Genomic DNA, 14,249 nt, shown 5'->3' on the forward strand with positions numbered 1-14,249 from the left:
GTGGTGGTGGTGATGGTGGTGGTGTGTGTGCATGTGTGGTATTGACTGGGAGGGAGTATGAAGGAACTTTTTGGGGTGCTGAAAATGTTGATCCTGGTGGTGGTCATATAGGTATTTATATAAGTGAAAATTCCTCAAGCTCTCATTTAAGACTTAAAATATATATATATATATATATATATATTTATTTATTTATTGGCTGTGTTGGGTCTCAGTTGCTGCACGCAGGGTTCTTTGCAATGTGTGGGCTCTCTGTTGTGGCACGTGGGCTTCTCTCTAGTTGTCGCGTGCAGGCTCCAGAGCATGTGGGCTCTGTAGTTGAGGCACGTGGGCTCTCTAGTTGTGGCATGTGGGCTTAGTTGCCCTGTGGCATGTGGTATCTTAGTTCCCCAAACTGGGATCGAACCTGCTTCCCCTGCATTGCAAGGCAGATTCTTAACCACTGGACCACCAGGGAAGTCCCTCATTTAAGATTTTCATGCTTTATTGCATATTTTATACTTCCATAAAAACAATTATCACCATCATCACCACCATCATTATCACACAGTGGGTTTGAACCTCTACATTCTAGTCAAATTCTAAGACTAGATCACACATGGAAAATTCTATTCTCAAGTCAAGTTGTTTGGAATGGAATTAGATGCTCTTCTCTACTTTTCTTCTTATCTTCCCTTTACACTCCAATCAACAATTGATTTGGGACTTCCCTGGTGGTGCAGTGGTTAAGAATCCACCTGCCAATGCAGGGGACATGGGTTCAAACCCTGGTCCAGGAAGATCCCACATGCCACGGAACAGCTAAGCCCGTGCACCACAACTACTGAGACTGCACTCTAGAGCCCGTGAGCCATAACTACTGAGCCCACGTGCTACAACTACTGAAGCCTGCACACCTAGAGCCCGTGCTCCGCAACAAAAGCCACCACAATGAGAAGCCTGCACACTGCAATAAAAAGTAGCCCCACTCTCCACAACTAGAAAAAGCCCGCACGCAGCCAGGAGGACCCAATGCCACCAAAAATAAATAAGTGAATTAATTAATTAATTTTAAAAAAGAGTTTAAAAAATTGATTTAACAGAAAGTTTAGTGTTTTGTTCTTTTTTTTTTTTCCCAACTGCCATTGTGTTCTACATAAACTGAATCCTCAGGCAATTTTCTTGATTACCATTCTTTTTGGTTCTCAGTGCCCCTAACAAGTTTTAGTGGAACAAGACACACAAGGTTAGTGAGGAGACACCCTGGGGCAGAGACAGCCCATGTCAGGTTGTTTTGTGCACTGCCCACTTTTGAAAGATTATGTCCTTAATTAAGGCAAACTGGACAAATGGGCCAGTGGTGACTTTTTCATTTCCAAAGACCGCACGTAAAGGGCTAGGTGGAAGCTGCGATTAATGTACCACTTTAAATCAGGACAAGAGATGTACTGCCCTTTCTCTAAAAAGAATGCAATATGATCTTTTGCAAACACAGGTGTGACTATTAACTTAAAGGTCCTCATTTCTCATATCCTCTATATGTTGTTTCATATAAAGCAACAATAACACATAGGTTTTAAAAAAATTGAAATAAGGAACTGAATGTTAATTCTCGTAACAAGATGTTGCCCCAGAACTGAAAACTAGAGCCTTTTAAGTACAAAGACATGTTCAGGGATCCGCATTCTTGAGAAAGAACTGGGTCTAGGCATCCCCTTGTGACGGAAATAGCTCCATCTTATCTGCCTCCTTCCCTACCAACTTTTTAGCCTGGCCGGGATGGGCAATTTTCTCTAGTTTCTCTGTACTTCCAGTGGACGCTGTGGAAGGCTGCTGGGATAACTTTCCTGTGTGTGCCCCACCCTACAGTGGCCTGCCTGGCATGTGAGCCCCAGCAGTAAGATGCACTGGGCTCAACTGCCATGGAGAGAACCATGGGGCTTGGAATAAAAGGAGCAGAGCTAGAGGGAGGGGACTTGTGGGAGGTCCAGAAGGACCTTCCAAGGGCCTCACTATGTCCTCCACAGCAGAAAGCTGGCTCTGGGGACACCTGCCCCAGTGTCACTGGTCTCTTATCCAGAGGAGCAGCCACAGTGAGTCAAGCAAGGACCACGATGGCTGCAAGGATAGACACTCATCCCTTTCTTTCCTCTTTTCTGACCAACGCTGGAGGAACTAGGCCTTGAAGGTCAGGTGGCAAGGGCAAGGGGCAGGAGACAAAGTGTTTAAGGGCTAGATCCTGTGCCACCAGCCTTCCACTTCAAGGAGTAAAGGATCCAGCTAGAGCCTGCAATGGGGACTAGATTGGATTTAAGTTGAGTCTAAGGTTGAATATTTAAAAGTCTAAGTTTTAGAACTGAAAATGATAAAATCTGCCCATGTAGAACCACTGCTATGTCCTTTTAATGGGCTCCCTTTTTGTACTCTTGTCCCCATGGGCATTCTCAATGCAAGCTCTCTATACTGTCAACCAGATCATGTCCCCACCCTGATCTACACCTTCCAATGGCCTTCCATCACACTTAGACTAAAGCCCAAAGTCCTTTCTATTGGCCTTCCACGGTCTGGCTCCCTGCTGCCTCTGTGACCCCAAATCCACCCACTCTGTGCCTCACTCTTCCAGTCTGGCCTCTTTTCTGTTTCTTGAGCATGCCGAATACACTCGTGTCTCAGGGCTTTTACTGTTCCCTCTGCTGGAAACACTGTTCCCCAGATATGCACATCTCTCTCTTTATTCCCATCTCTGTTCAAATGCTGCGTCCTCAGAGAGGCCATCCCTGATCAAGGTTTCAAAATTGTTTGTTGAGTGAATGACTGTCTGAAATGTTATTAAAGGGAAGAAGAGACAAGTTCAAAAGAATCAAATTGAACTTTGTACTTCAAAATAACATTTAACTATTTAAACCCTCTAAATTGAGGTTCCTTAATAAACTCAATATTAAAGACCTAGCAAAACAGAAAATGACTGCTGTGATTTGGTCTACCAATATGTAAAACTAAAGATAGGCTTAATCTATGACACTCTGAGTGAACCCTAGGGCAGGGGGGTTACTTTTATGGAAGGTGGTGTATGTAGTAGATTCAGGGAAAAAAAACCAAGCACCAAAACATAAAACCTCTCTATTTTGTTCTCCTCCCATCAGAAATTGAAGTTCACTATTTTTCCATACTTTGAGTTTGGACATGACCTTGTGGCTTTCTTTGATCAATAGGACATTAGCAAACGGAGGTATGAAATGCTGTTTTAAACTAGGGCTTGCCTTCCTTTGCTCTTGGGAGCCAGGAGCTCACCATATAAAAAAGCCATATGGAGAAAACACCCTGTCATCCTAGCCATCCAAACTCCACGTGCCCATCTGCATGAATGGAGCCAGCAGAAAACAGCAGACAACTGCTCTGCTGATTGCACGAATAGTTGTTGCTTTAGGCCACTAAGTTTGGTGTAGTTTTTACACAGCAAGGGCTAACTGATGTACTATATTTGGAAGTACTATGTTCCACTGTTAAAACAGTCAAGAGACGTAGACGACAGCTTCTAGCTCATCTGTCTATGGGTGGTACGCAGAGAATACAGGAACTTACACAGGAAGTCCTCCAGAACTGGGTTCGAAACTAGCTACATTACTTATTGGCTGTGTGAGCAGTTGGCTGGGACAAATTGCTTAGCCCTTCTAAGCCTTAGTTAAATATAAAATAGAGAACAGGCCTAAAATACTGACCCAACCTCAAAGTCTGATCTGAGGACCATGGCACTCGAGCTTGTCAGAAATGCAGAATCTCAGGTCCCACCCCAGACCTGCTGAATGAAAATCTGCACTTTAACAAGATCTCCAGGTGACTTGTGTGCACATTACAGTTTGAGGAGAGCGGTCATAGTACCCTGTCATCACTCAAGATCACCACATCTCGAAGACTCCAACAGTGAAGAGCCTCACAGCTTTTCCCTGGGATCTTGCAGGGAAACTCAGTCTAGGCTATTTTTCTTGGCTTCTTCAAAAGGCTCGGTGGCTTCCAGCTTTTCTCAGGGCTCAGCAAAGATTGCAGTTTAGCGATTGAGCTGAGGAGTTGTCAGCGGGCCCTCAGCCCCCTCCCACTGAAGGATGCCCAGTTGGTAAACTTTTGATCACCCTCCTCTTTGCTCTGCCTGAAAAACGCCAGGATGTGTCAGGAGAATGAGCCTTTTGCATCTACATCTGCCTCTAGTCCTTGGGGCCTGGCTATTGTTTGCGCCCACTTCCCCCCTCTACTCCCCACCGCTCAGTAGCGGCCAGGCTCGCTCTTTCCTCCTGGCCAGCCGGACCAGCTCCTGTGGCTGAGCATGCCCAGTTGAGCTGCTAGCGTGGCCCCAGTCCCCAATGCGCAGGTGCCACGTCTCCGGGTTTTGGTGGCCGCCGGCCCAGATGAGTAGGCGGGGTGGCTTCGGGGAGGAGGGAGCCCTCCCTGGAGGGAGTCCTGGAGCCTCACGTTATGAGGGTCCACACAAAGGGTGATGCTAAAGGGAACACCATTAGGGTCTAAATGCGTGGGTGACTCAGAGTCACCTGGGGCCGAATTAGGGCCGAAAACTGGCTGGAGCTGCGCCCCAGCATCCCAGGGACCAAAGTCTGGGGGGTTTGCGTCTCTGAGGTTGCACATGGGGGAAGACTTTTTGGAACCACTTAATCTTTCTGTGGCTCAGTTTAAGCCTCCGGGGTTGGGGGGGAGAGAGTAGTACCTGCTTTGGAAGATTGTTTTAAGAATTACAGGAATAAAAAGCCTTTATGACAGTGCCTGAAGCACTGTAAGCGCTTTATGTGTTTATTAAACAAAATATAAACAAATAAACCCTCGCCAAAGGCTTTGGGTTGTCAGCTTTCGCCAGTCCTGACCCCTGTCCACTCTTTAACCCCCACCCTAGCCCCAGGGCCCACAGCCGGCTGCGCGTCTAGAATCGGAGAGGGGTGTCCCCCACCCCTTACAGGTGGTGCTCGCGAGGCGCCACGCTGTGCGTCCCCCGACCCCAGGAGCAGGGCACGCGCGGGGGCGCTGGGACACCAGGGGGCGGCCGGAGAGACCCCAGAGGAGCGCGCTGCGGGGCGGCTTCCCCGGGCGCCCCACCTATCGTTTCCCGGAGCAGCCCTCCACCCAGCCCGGCCGCCACCCCTGGCGCCCCCTCCCCGCCCCGCTGGCTCGCGGCCGGCCCGGCCCCTGCCCACCCCCAGCCCGGCCGGGAGCGCCGCACTGGGCATGCTCCGTAGCCCGGGCAGGTTGGGGCTGCGAGGCGACAGCTCGGGCTCCAGAGCCGGGAGGCGAGAACGAGGAGGGAGACTCGGGGGCTGGGAAGGAGGGAGCGGCCGGCCGCGAGGCCCGGAGCCGGGACACGCCGAGCCCGGCGGGAGGGCGGGCGCAGCGGGCCGGCGGTGCCCCGCTGCTTGCCTAGGGAGCGCCCGCGGAGACCCCCGCCGGGGGCTGAGGTGAGAACCTAGCGCCCTGGAGGCAGGGGGCGGGGGCGGGGCGGGGCGGGGGCGGGGCGGGGGGCGGGCCCGCGCGCCAGGAGGGGGCTCGGCGGCTGGAGCTTTCTGCGGGGAGGGGGTTGGTAGCGCCGGGAGCAGTTAGTGAGCCGCACCGCAAACAAGAGCTCACACACACACACGCGCGCGCACAGTCGCGCGCGCACCCACTGGGTCTCCAGGCGGCGGCCGTGGCCGCATCCTCGGCAGCTGCTCCAGGCAAAGTGACAGGTAGGAGAAGGCTTTCCGGGTCCCGCCCGAGGATGCTCCGGCCCGCCCGGGCCCGCTGGGCTTGTTTGCTCCCGGCGGGTGCGTCCCGGACGCGCGCCCGCGCGCGCGCACCCAGACGCCCAGCCCCGGAGCCGGTGCAGGTGCCGGTGCCAGGCGCCCGGCGCGCGCGGGAGGCGGGGGTCCCCGCCGCCACCCCCTTCCCCTGTAGTCATCGCCCGCTGGGTTTCCTTAGACTCAGTCCAGACATTCGCCGCTTCTGGCTAGAAATAGCTCGGCTCGACGTGAATATGATTATTTTGGTTGGAAATTGTCGGCACCGTGCAACGCCATGTAAATGTGTATGCGTGTGACTCTTCTTACCTCTTTTGGGGAAATAATAGAAATGACTGACCATTTCCACTTAAGACAACACTGACAGGCCGGCACTCTTTGGGGGCTGTGTTCCAGCCTCCTAAGAGCATACAAATGATGGAGACTAAAGGTTGTCTTATTTTCAGAATTTTGAAGTTGCCTTTTCCGTAACTAATTAGACCCTGTCTACATAGTACAATACTTCTGACTGTAGACTTTGTAGGCAGTACTGTTACAGAAGTATGGAAATACGGAGTTCTTCAATTTCCCAGTGTGACTCAGTGCAACTTAATCTAGAATCATAAAACTAGCATTTCTTTTTTCTAGAGAAAAATGCAAAGGCACATTATAGTTTCATAAATGTGCATGTGTTTGGGAGATGGCCCTCTGACTTTTTTTTTTTTTTCTTTATGACTCTTGAGGTGATTCTACCTATTGTTCTAAAGCACATGTTCGAAATTTAATTCTGGCCAAAACGTCCATGGAAGGTCACCATTTTTACCGTAAATGTGATACATGGTGGCCTGTAAATTAAGTTTTGAGTGTGTGGAGATAGCTGTTTAATAATTCTGTTTCGTTGGTAATGATGTCATTCAAACTTTAGCTATATAACATCTAAAATAGTTATTTCCCCTTTAAAGAGAAATCGGGTTCATAAAGTAGACTGACCAGTAAAAGCAACTAGTGACTTTATCTGGGCAGTCTATCTACAAGGTTAATAAGGTGTCCGAGGAACTGTATTCTTCAGAAAAAAAACATATTTGTGTGTGTGTGTAAATTTTAACTTTATCCTTTTTGTTTTTTCAAGACTCTTGGTTTCAAAAATACATGCTTGAACTGAGAACCTAATACTTTGTGTGCTTCAAACTTCAGTGGCCTAAGTTATTAGAATCATGCAGAAGGACAAAAATTTAGCTGGGCAGGGGCATGTGATTTAATCTGCCCTTATCCGTATTATGTAATCTAGAATGCTGTGTTTTGATAGGACAGTCTTGCATATTTTTCAGCTGGTGTTTTTATCTATTATGTCATCTTCCTTTTGAAGTTTAATAAATGATGGCCATCTTGAAAGAACACCTGTTTTCATAAAAATTCACTTTTTAAGCAGAATAACATTTTTTATTGGCATTTTTATGGACAGGAGAGACTTCGCTGCCATAACTAGTAACCCTTTGAGAGTAACTTATTATAACATATCTGTGGTAGCCCATATTAGATTACTGATTATGCTTTTCTACAACTATATTATTATTCAGCCATCCCAACTTAGTTTTGATTTAGCTTTGATATCACTACCTAGCTCTGAATTAATCGCTGGTGAAAATGCTATTCTACACGTAACTGTCAAAACAGAATTTCTAAGACTCCATTTGATCACTGGGTACACATTGATATGTGTTGGGATAATGCTACCTTTATTTTACAAATGTACACCCACACAGAGAGCTTTGTTCTAAAATACTCTTTTGCAAGTTTAAAATTGGTGTGCCTGAAAAATGTGATTGATGTTAAACTACATCTACGCCCTGGAATCTTGAGGGGGTGTGTTTTTGCCTAATGAGATAGTGAAATAGGGAAGTTTAAAAAGTGTTAAGGGTTACCAGAATGATTTTGCAGAAATGGAGTTTTAAATCGGTATCACCTCTTTGAAATATTTCATCCCCAGCAGAGACTTAGCCAGTGCTTTTGGCCTTGCTATTTTGTCTTTCTTAAGAACAAATCCAACATCTTTAGATTAATGCGTACTGATGATTTTGGCAACGTGGGACAGTTATATTTGGCAATCCAAATGAACATGGTATTTTCCTAGGATACTAGTAAATTCACTTTGGGGTTTGATTTGTTAAGAATTGAAATGATGTCTAAGGCTTGACAGATATTCAGCCCTAACCCATCTTCCAAGTTAAAATTGAGGTAAAATTGAGTTTTAGTGCTGTTGTGTTGTTTTCCTTGAACCCATCAGATGGCATGCCAATTTGTGAAAAGATGTGATAGATAAGTCGGCTTCTGGATTTTGTGTCTGCATTTTTTTCCCCCAAACTTTCAGATGTAGCTGGCAAACTTAAATTATCTAATTCCTTCATTCTATCAATTATTTCTGTGGATTATTTTTTAAAAAATACATTAGTAATTAGTTGCCGAGTTTATTTTTTACTTTAAAAACCTTGTGTTGAGAATAAATTTGATCTTTGTGGATCACAGCCCTTATGTAATACAGTCACAGGAAAGAAAGATTATGTATTTCTTACATTCTCCACAAATGTCTTTAATAGTGAGCTCAAGTATTTTGGGGGAGGTAAAAATATTCTTTGAAACTTAAACTTATTTTGCAGACTGTGACTGAATTTTCGTCGTTTGTGACCACTCGTAAAGTAAGGATGAAACAGCGTGTTTATTAGCACGAAGGACCCAGGTCTTTAATAAGCCATCTATCACAGTGAGTTCTGTAAAACCAAGAACTTGTGTGTTTGATATGCAGAATGAGGTCAAGGACTAATGGAGACGCTTTAATGATCACAGTTAGTATATTTCATGTCCAGACTGAAGTTTCTAAAATAGTTGCTGTTCACCATGTAATGTGAATTTGTGTGTCTTATTAGTGCCTGCCAAAAAGACTTACCACCTATCAGGAAATCAATACAGCTCTTCATCGCTGAGTTTCTGTGGTTTTACTATCTGTGAGGACACTCAGTAATTCTCAGTACTGTCCATTCTGCACTCTTCTATTTCTCTGTAATATTTAGGAACTATAATAACCCTGTGTAGGTCATTCTTTCATTCCTCAATATTTGTTTTTCTGTTTCATAGTTTTTCTTTTGATCAAGCCTTCTCCTTGGAAGTAGAAATACTTCCTCAAGGTGTAATATTACTTATCTAGTTATGCCTTAGAAAGAGATAAGTTTTTGCGCATTCACAGGCTGGGACTCTTTAGCTCACCAGATATATAAATGGGTTTACTTCACCCCCGGGGAAGGAGAGCTGGGTGAAAATGCATCACCAAGTAGATGAGTGAGAAGTTTGCATTGTCCTTACTGGAATGAAGCCTGCTTTTAAAATTCACCCCAGAGTCATTGGGAGATCCTTGTGTTCAAGAGGATGAAGGGCCAGCAGAGGTTTTGTTTTCTCTGTGTGAACTCCATCTACTTTCCTTTTCTTTGCGGAATCAAAAATAGATGAAAGGGACATAAATCAGAAGACGGTTTTTCTCTGCACACCCCTTTGCCTACTACCTAGAGAACCTTCAGTGAGAAGGTCGCATACCATGTGACTGCAAGATAGTGTTATCTTATCCCCTTGACCAGGAGTCTCCTTTAGGGCCCTTGTCCCCTAATCCTTTGGTGTGCAGAGGGCTAGGAAATTCCACCTCTGTCCACCGAGCCACCCTGGGGGCAGTCAAATCATTGCTTTAAGATATAGTGCCCTTGTTATAGCATTTTTCTCCTCCTGAACAATTAGAGGAGGTGGTTGGCTCCCTGATATGAATGAAGTAGCCATTTCCTCAGAGCAGGAGGAAGACAGTAATGCAAAGAAACTAATTATAAGCAGCTCATTCAGAGAGAAGAGAACACAGACCACTAGATTTACACTTGACATCTTTGCTGTCTCCCCCAGGACAGGAGCTCTTCACCTCAGGACCACCCTCTAATGGCCTAATGATGGCATTTGGTAGGTCCATCTAGCTGGCAAATACATATTTTCACTTACTTCCAAATGACAATTAGGGCAGGTATTAGAGTCACTGATGAGTCTCGGCATTTAATGGGTTGTAAAAAGAAGCACGTACGTTACTATGTGTGCCTTAAATTTTTTTTTTTTTGGTACGTATATTTCAATATAATTGGTTTCCTCTGTACTTAATTTTATACATTTCAAAACATTTTGCTGAGAAGGGTCTGTAGGATTCATCACATTGAAGGGGGGTCTGCGACCCACTCAAGTTAAAGGACCACTGCTCTCGAGATGCTTCCTCTTGGAGGCAGCTGGCGGCGGCGGGGGGCGGTAAGTTGGGGTTTGCTTTCAACAGTGTAAAGTTGCTGTGACCTTCGGGTACTGGAATCAGGTGGACCCAAGCTTGAATCCTGGCCATGTCATGTGTTAGTATGTGACTCTTGAGTGTCTGTTGCCCCATCTGTAAATGAGGAGGATAACCCTATAAGGCAAAAGTGCCCTGCAGTGTAGTGTGAACGATGCCAGCTGTTGTGTTACTGCTGCTATTGCTACAAATGCTCTTGGCTACCAGTATGACTATTCACCCCCTTGTTCTCCTCCTCCATAGGGGGCAAAGGCCAGTGGCCTATCCATACAAAGCAGGCTGTGCCAGTTCCTGTAAAACTGTTAACAAGGGACACTTGCTCTGCCCCTCTACTAACACAGAAGTTCTAGTTACCTTTTAGGGCTACTGTGAATGCCAGATCTTCCTCTGGACTTGCCTGACTCTGTGACTGCAGTTGGACAGAGGGGCCTCAAATTAACTCAGCCCTAACTGCCTCGAAGTTCTGTGACTGGGGGGTTTCGAAGAACTCAGTGAGCTGGAAGCTATCCCCAGGGCGTCTGTGTCTCCCAGCCAGGCTTTGAAAAAGGACCGTATGAAGCCAGTTAGGCCTGGAAGGAGAGGGGCATCTGCCAGAATAATTTGGGGATCTGTGATGTTTACGGGGAGGTGTCGTGACTCCTGTTTCCCCACGGGCTTCCGCGGGCACGCTGATGGCGACAACAGTAACAAAACCACAGATGTAGGTTAAGCTCTTAAAATGTGCCACTTTATTGAACTCTCCCTACAGCTTTTCTTGGCGGTTCCTAATAGTATCTCCATTTTACATATGGGGAAACTGAGGCTGGGAAAGGTGAAGTTATTCACTTCTGGGAGGGAAAGTTAGAGATGGGAAGTCAAACCCATGTAGGCTGACACCAGAACTCCAACTTCTAACCACTGTGCTGTGTTACCTGCCACTCAGGTACATGCTGCCAAGAGGTTTGCTACAGTGAAAACTTTTGAGACCATTATTTTAAGTGACGGGGCTGAGGTATGACAGAGAAGCTTCTGGCAACCCTGCCTTGACCACGGAATTCAAATGGGAAGTTGAAGATAAAACCACGTGCCTTTATCTAATCCTAGATGCTTTTGTTTCCGCAGATACCTGGGAGGGAGGTTACTAAATGCTGCTTCAGGGTAGGCTAAAACCTAATTTAGTTTTCTGAAGGGCCAGCTCTTCCTGGGTGAGGCTCCTCATGGTTTCAATCAGGTGTGACCCACTCTGATTCCTCTGAGGGCCAGGTAAGCATCATGGGGCTGCCCAGGTGTCAGCCCCCTTAGCGGATGGGGAGGCCGTGTGCATCGGGAGCTCTGCCCTGACCCTTCCTGGGGGCCAGGTCTATTAGATTTCTGCCAGGTGGGCGTGGGGCTCAGGGTTGCCAGCACGTCTTCATTTTCAAGAGAAGCATGAAATACAGATTTCTTTAAAGCGTGAGATATCATTGCAAAAACTTTAGAAATAATTACAGTGGAAACAAACATGTCAGCCCACGGGCTGGCGAAACAAAACACGTTCGTGGAACATATTCGGCTCATGAGCTCCCACTTTGAGCTTTGTCAAGTATAAGTGCTTGGAAACCTTGTGAACTAGTGTTGTCTTGATTAAGTAAGCATGGTGCCTTCTTTATTCATGCTTTTCTTTTCTTCCCCCTGTTAAATTTCTTACAAAGGTGGTTATGGCCATTTGTTTCCAGTGGACGTTAGTTTCAGAGTCTGAATTTCTGCCTGTTTTTCCCCTCCCTCATTTTTCTAAGATGTTAGCAAGTCTGCAGAGTTGAAGGAGGAAGGCCAGGGCTTTCTCTCCTATTTCGCGGGCTCCTTTGAAATAAGACCACCTAAGTGTGGAGAAATGCGTGACTCCATTTATGGGGACATGGAGGGTCTCTTGTGTACATTACTGATCTGAACTCTAACCAGTCACAAAATGTTCCCCCTGCTATTTGGTAGTTGCTGGATTTGTCCTGGGCACACAGAATGTAGATCTGTTTCTGCAGGTCGGTGTTTCAACGTGCAATCTACTTAACAGCCCTCATTTTCCTTTTGGCTCTTAAAGGAGGAATCCCAATGGATCAAATGAAACTGAAGTCCTTTGAGATAGGATGTCTGCTGATGCACTATCATTGGATAAATCACCAGAGCCCCCTCTAGAATTTCTATTAATTTTTTGTCTTCATTGGTTTTTAAAATGATGGATGTGATACATTAATATGTTCCAATGGCAGTGATAATGCAGAAGCACAGAAACAAAATGTGAAACAAAATGTAAAACATCCTTTCCCACCTACACCCATACCCAGATATAACCATTGGCAACAGTTTAGAGCACCTCTCTCTTCTCCTTTTTCTATGCATTTACATATATAAGTACGTATACATGCCTTTTTCTTACTACATAAACTGGATCGTACTGTGTATGTTTTTCTGCGACTTGCTTACTTGCCACTTAGTGTATGTTGTGGTGATCTTTCCATGTCCATATACTAGTTATATTTTTTTTTCTAACATTACATAAACTCTAGTAGTACCATAAATAAACTATGGGTGTACGATGTTTTATTTTAACCATTCTCCTGTTATCACTGTTGCAAACTGAAAGACTGAAGATCTTTGTACCTATGTCTTCAAGCACATGTGTGAGAATTTCTTGTAGATAAATTCCTAGAAATAGAACTATTTGGTCAAAAAGGTATGCACATTTTACATTTTGAGGGAGCACTGCCAAATTGCCTTTGGAACCTCAAATTATGAATATGGTGTCTAATTGAAGCATGCCCCACATTGTTTCATTGCTTTACTAGTTCAGTTGGATCTCAGTTATATACAGTACACCAGGAAATGACTTTAGAAATAGTCTATGTCCTTAAAATTCCTTGAAAATACAATACTTAATCAAAAAGAATTTACCAATTAATAGGCCAATTAAGAAAGTTGTTAGTAAAGAGATATTGAGTAGAATCTGAGTTGAAAATCTATATTCTGATCAATTTGGTTAGCTGTGAACCTCTAAATTCCTCAGACCAGGGACATGTCATAAACACCCTTGAGTATATGGTCAAAAAAGTGAGGTGCTGCACAGACAACAGAGGTTGATATTGACCTGGGAAAATCAAATTAATTTCATTGCTAAAAATTCTATCCAGGTGTATTTATAGCTTTAGACTTTCAAGTACTTAATTATTTAAGAATCTCTTTTACCTTCTACTTTCTACTTTGAGAATTAGAAGATTCAGAGATAAATTTATTTTATTGAGTTTTATTATTTAATAGATACCTGAAGTGAATTTCCATGCTAGTTAGAAGTGATATATAGACAAAGGGTTGTATAAATTAGAAACTACACTGTATTTTCATTTAGAGACATTAGGAAAAATACAGAAAATCTAGGTCACCGATTCTCAACTTCTTTCAGAAGTTAACTTCAGTAATTATAGTTGTTTTCAATAATATGAAGTGAATTATTAGTTAATTTTTAGAATTTTATGACATCCCTTGAAAGACTTGGAATCACCCTAAAGTATCATATTATCAGAGTTAGTAAATCTCGATGTGGATAAATAGCAGGAAATGAAATATTGTTTCTGTTTTCAAAGATGGATTCAGTTCTTTCATCTGTTTCTCCAGATACCCATTTTTAAGAAAAAATCTGGTGAGGTTGGCAGTGATATTCGGATTCTGATTATATGCTTTCTGCGTGTTTATTTTTATAACACACAGTGAATTGTAGAAATATGGTAGGATTCAGTCATGTTTCCTTGGCATTAAAACCTTGCATATTCAGGAAAGTCTGTACTAGGTTTTGTTCATGGAAATGTCATAGCGTTTTACAATTTACAGACAATTTCCTTTGATGATATCTCTGAAAGCCGCGGTGGAGGGCCCCACCTGGTCACTCTTTAATCTTGTGTCATTCAGGACCTGCTGGGGAACAGATGGTGGGTGTCGACTGAGTCCTTTGAAGAAGGCTTCATAAGCAGACCCTTCAGGAGGTATGGGCAGGTGTAGGGAACAAAACCACAACCAGGGTGAGGGCTGAAGAGGGACTTAGCAACGATGGGGAGCTTTCCTACTCTAAGTAAAGGGGCAAGAAAAGCTGTCCTACAAGAGATGTATCCTGTTGTAGAGGGACACAGTCAACCTGTAATGTCCCTGCGGGAAGATGGCAGGGA

General features: G+C 44.8%; 1 protein-coding gene across 6 annotated transcripts in view; it reads left to right on the forward strand.

Moving 5' to 3' along the window:
- Positions 1-5,024: 5,024 nt before the first annotated feature.
- The window catches only part of PLCB4 (phospholipase C beta 4), a 418,385-nt gene continuing 409,160 nt past the window's right edge, over positions 5,025-14,249 (forward strand). For 4 of the 6 annotated variants that reach the window (XM_079944159.1, XM_079944163.1, XM_079944157.1 and 1 more), the window contains exon 1: positions 5,538-5,699. The gene's annotated coding sequence lies outside the window, so the exon portion shown is untranslated. Of the gene's footprint in view, positions 5,433-5,537; positions 5,700-14,249 lie in introns of those variants that run through there. The other 2 variants (XM_079944160.1, XM_079944161.1) reach the window with 1 other exon arrangement.

This window comes from Stenella coeruleoalba, assembly GCF_951394435.1.
Source record: "Stenella coeruleoalba genome assembly, chromosome: 15".
NCBI lineage: Eukaryota > Metazoa > Chordata > Mammalia > Artiodactyla > Delphinidae > Stenella > Stenella coeruleoalba.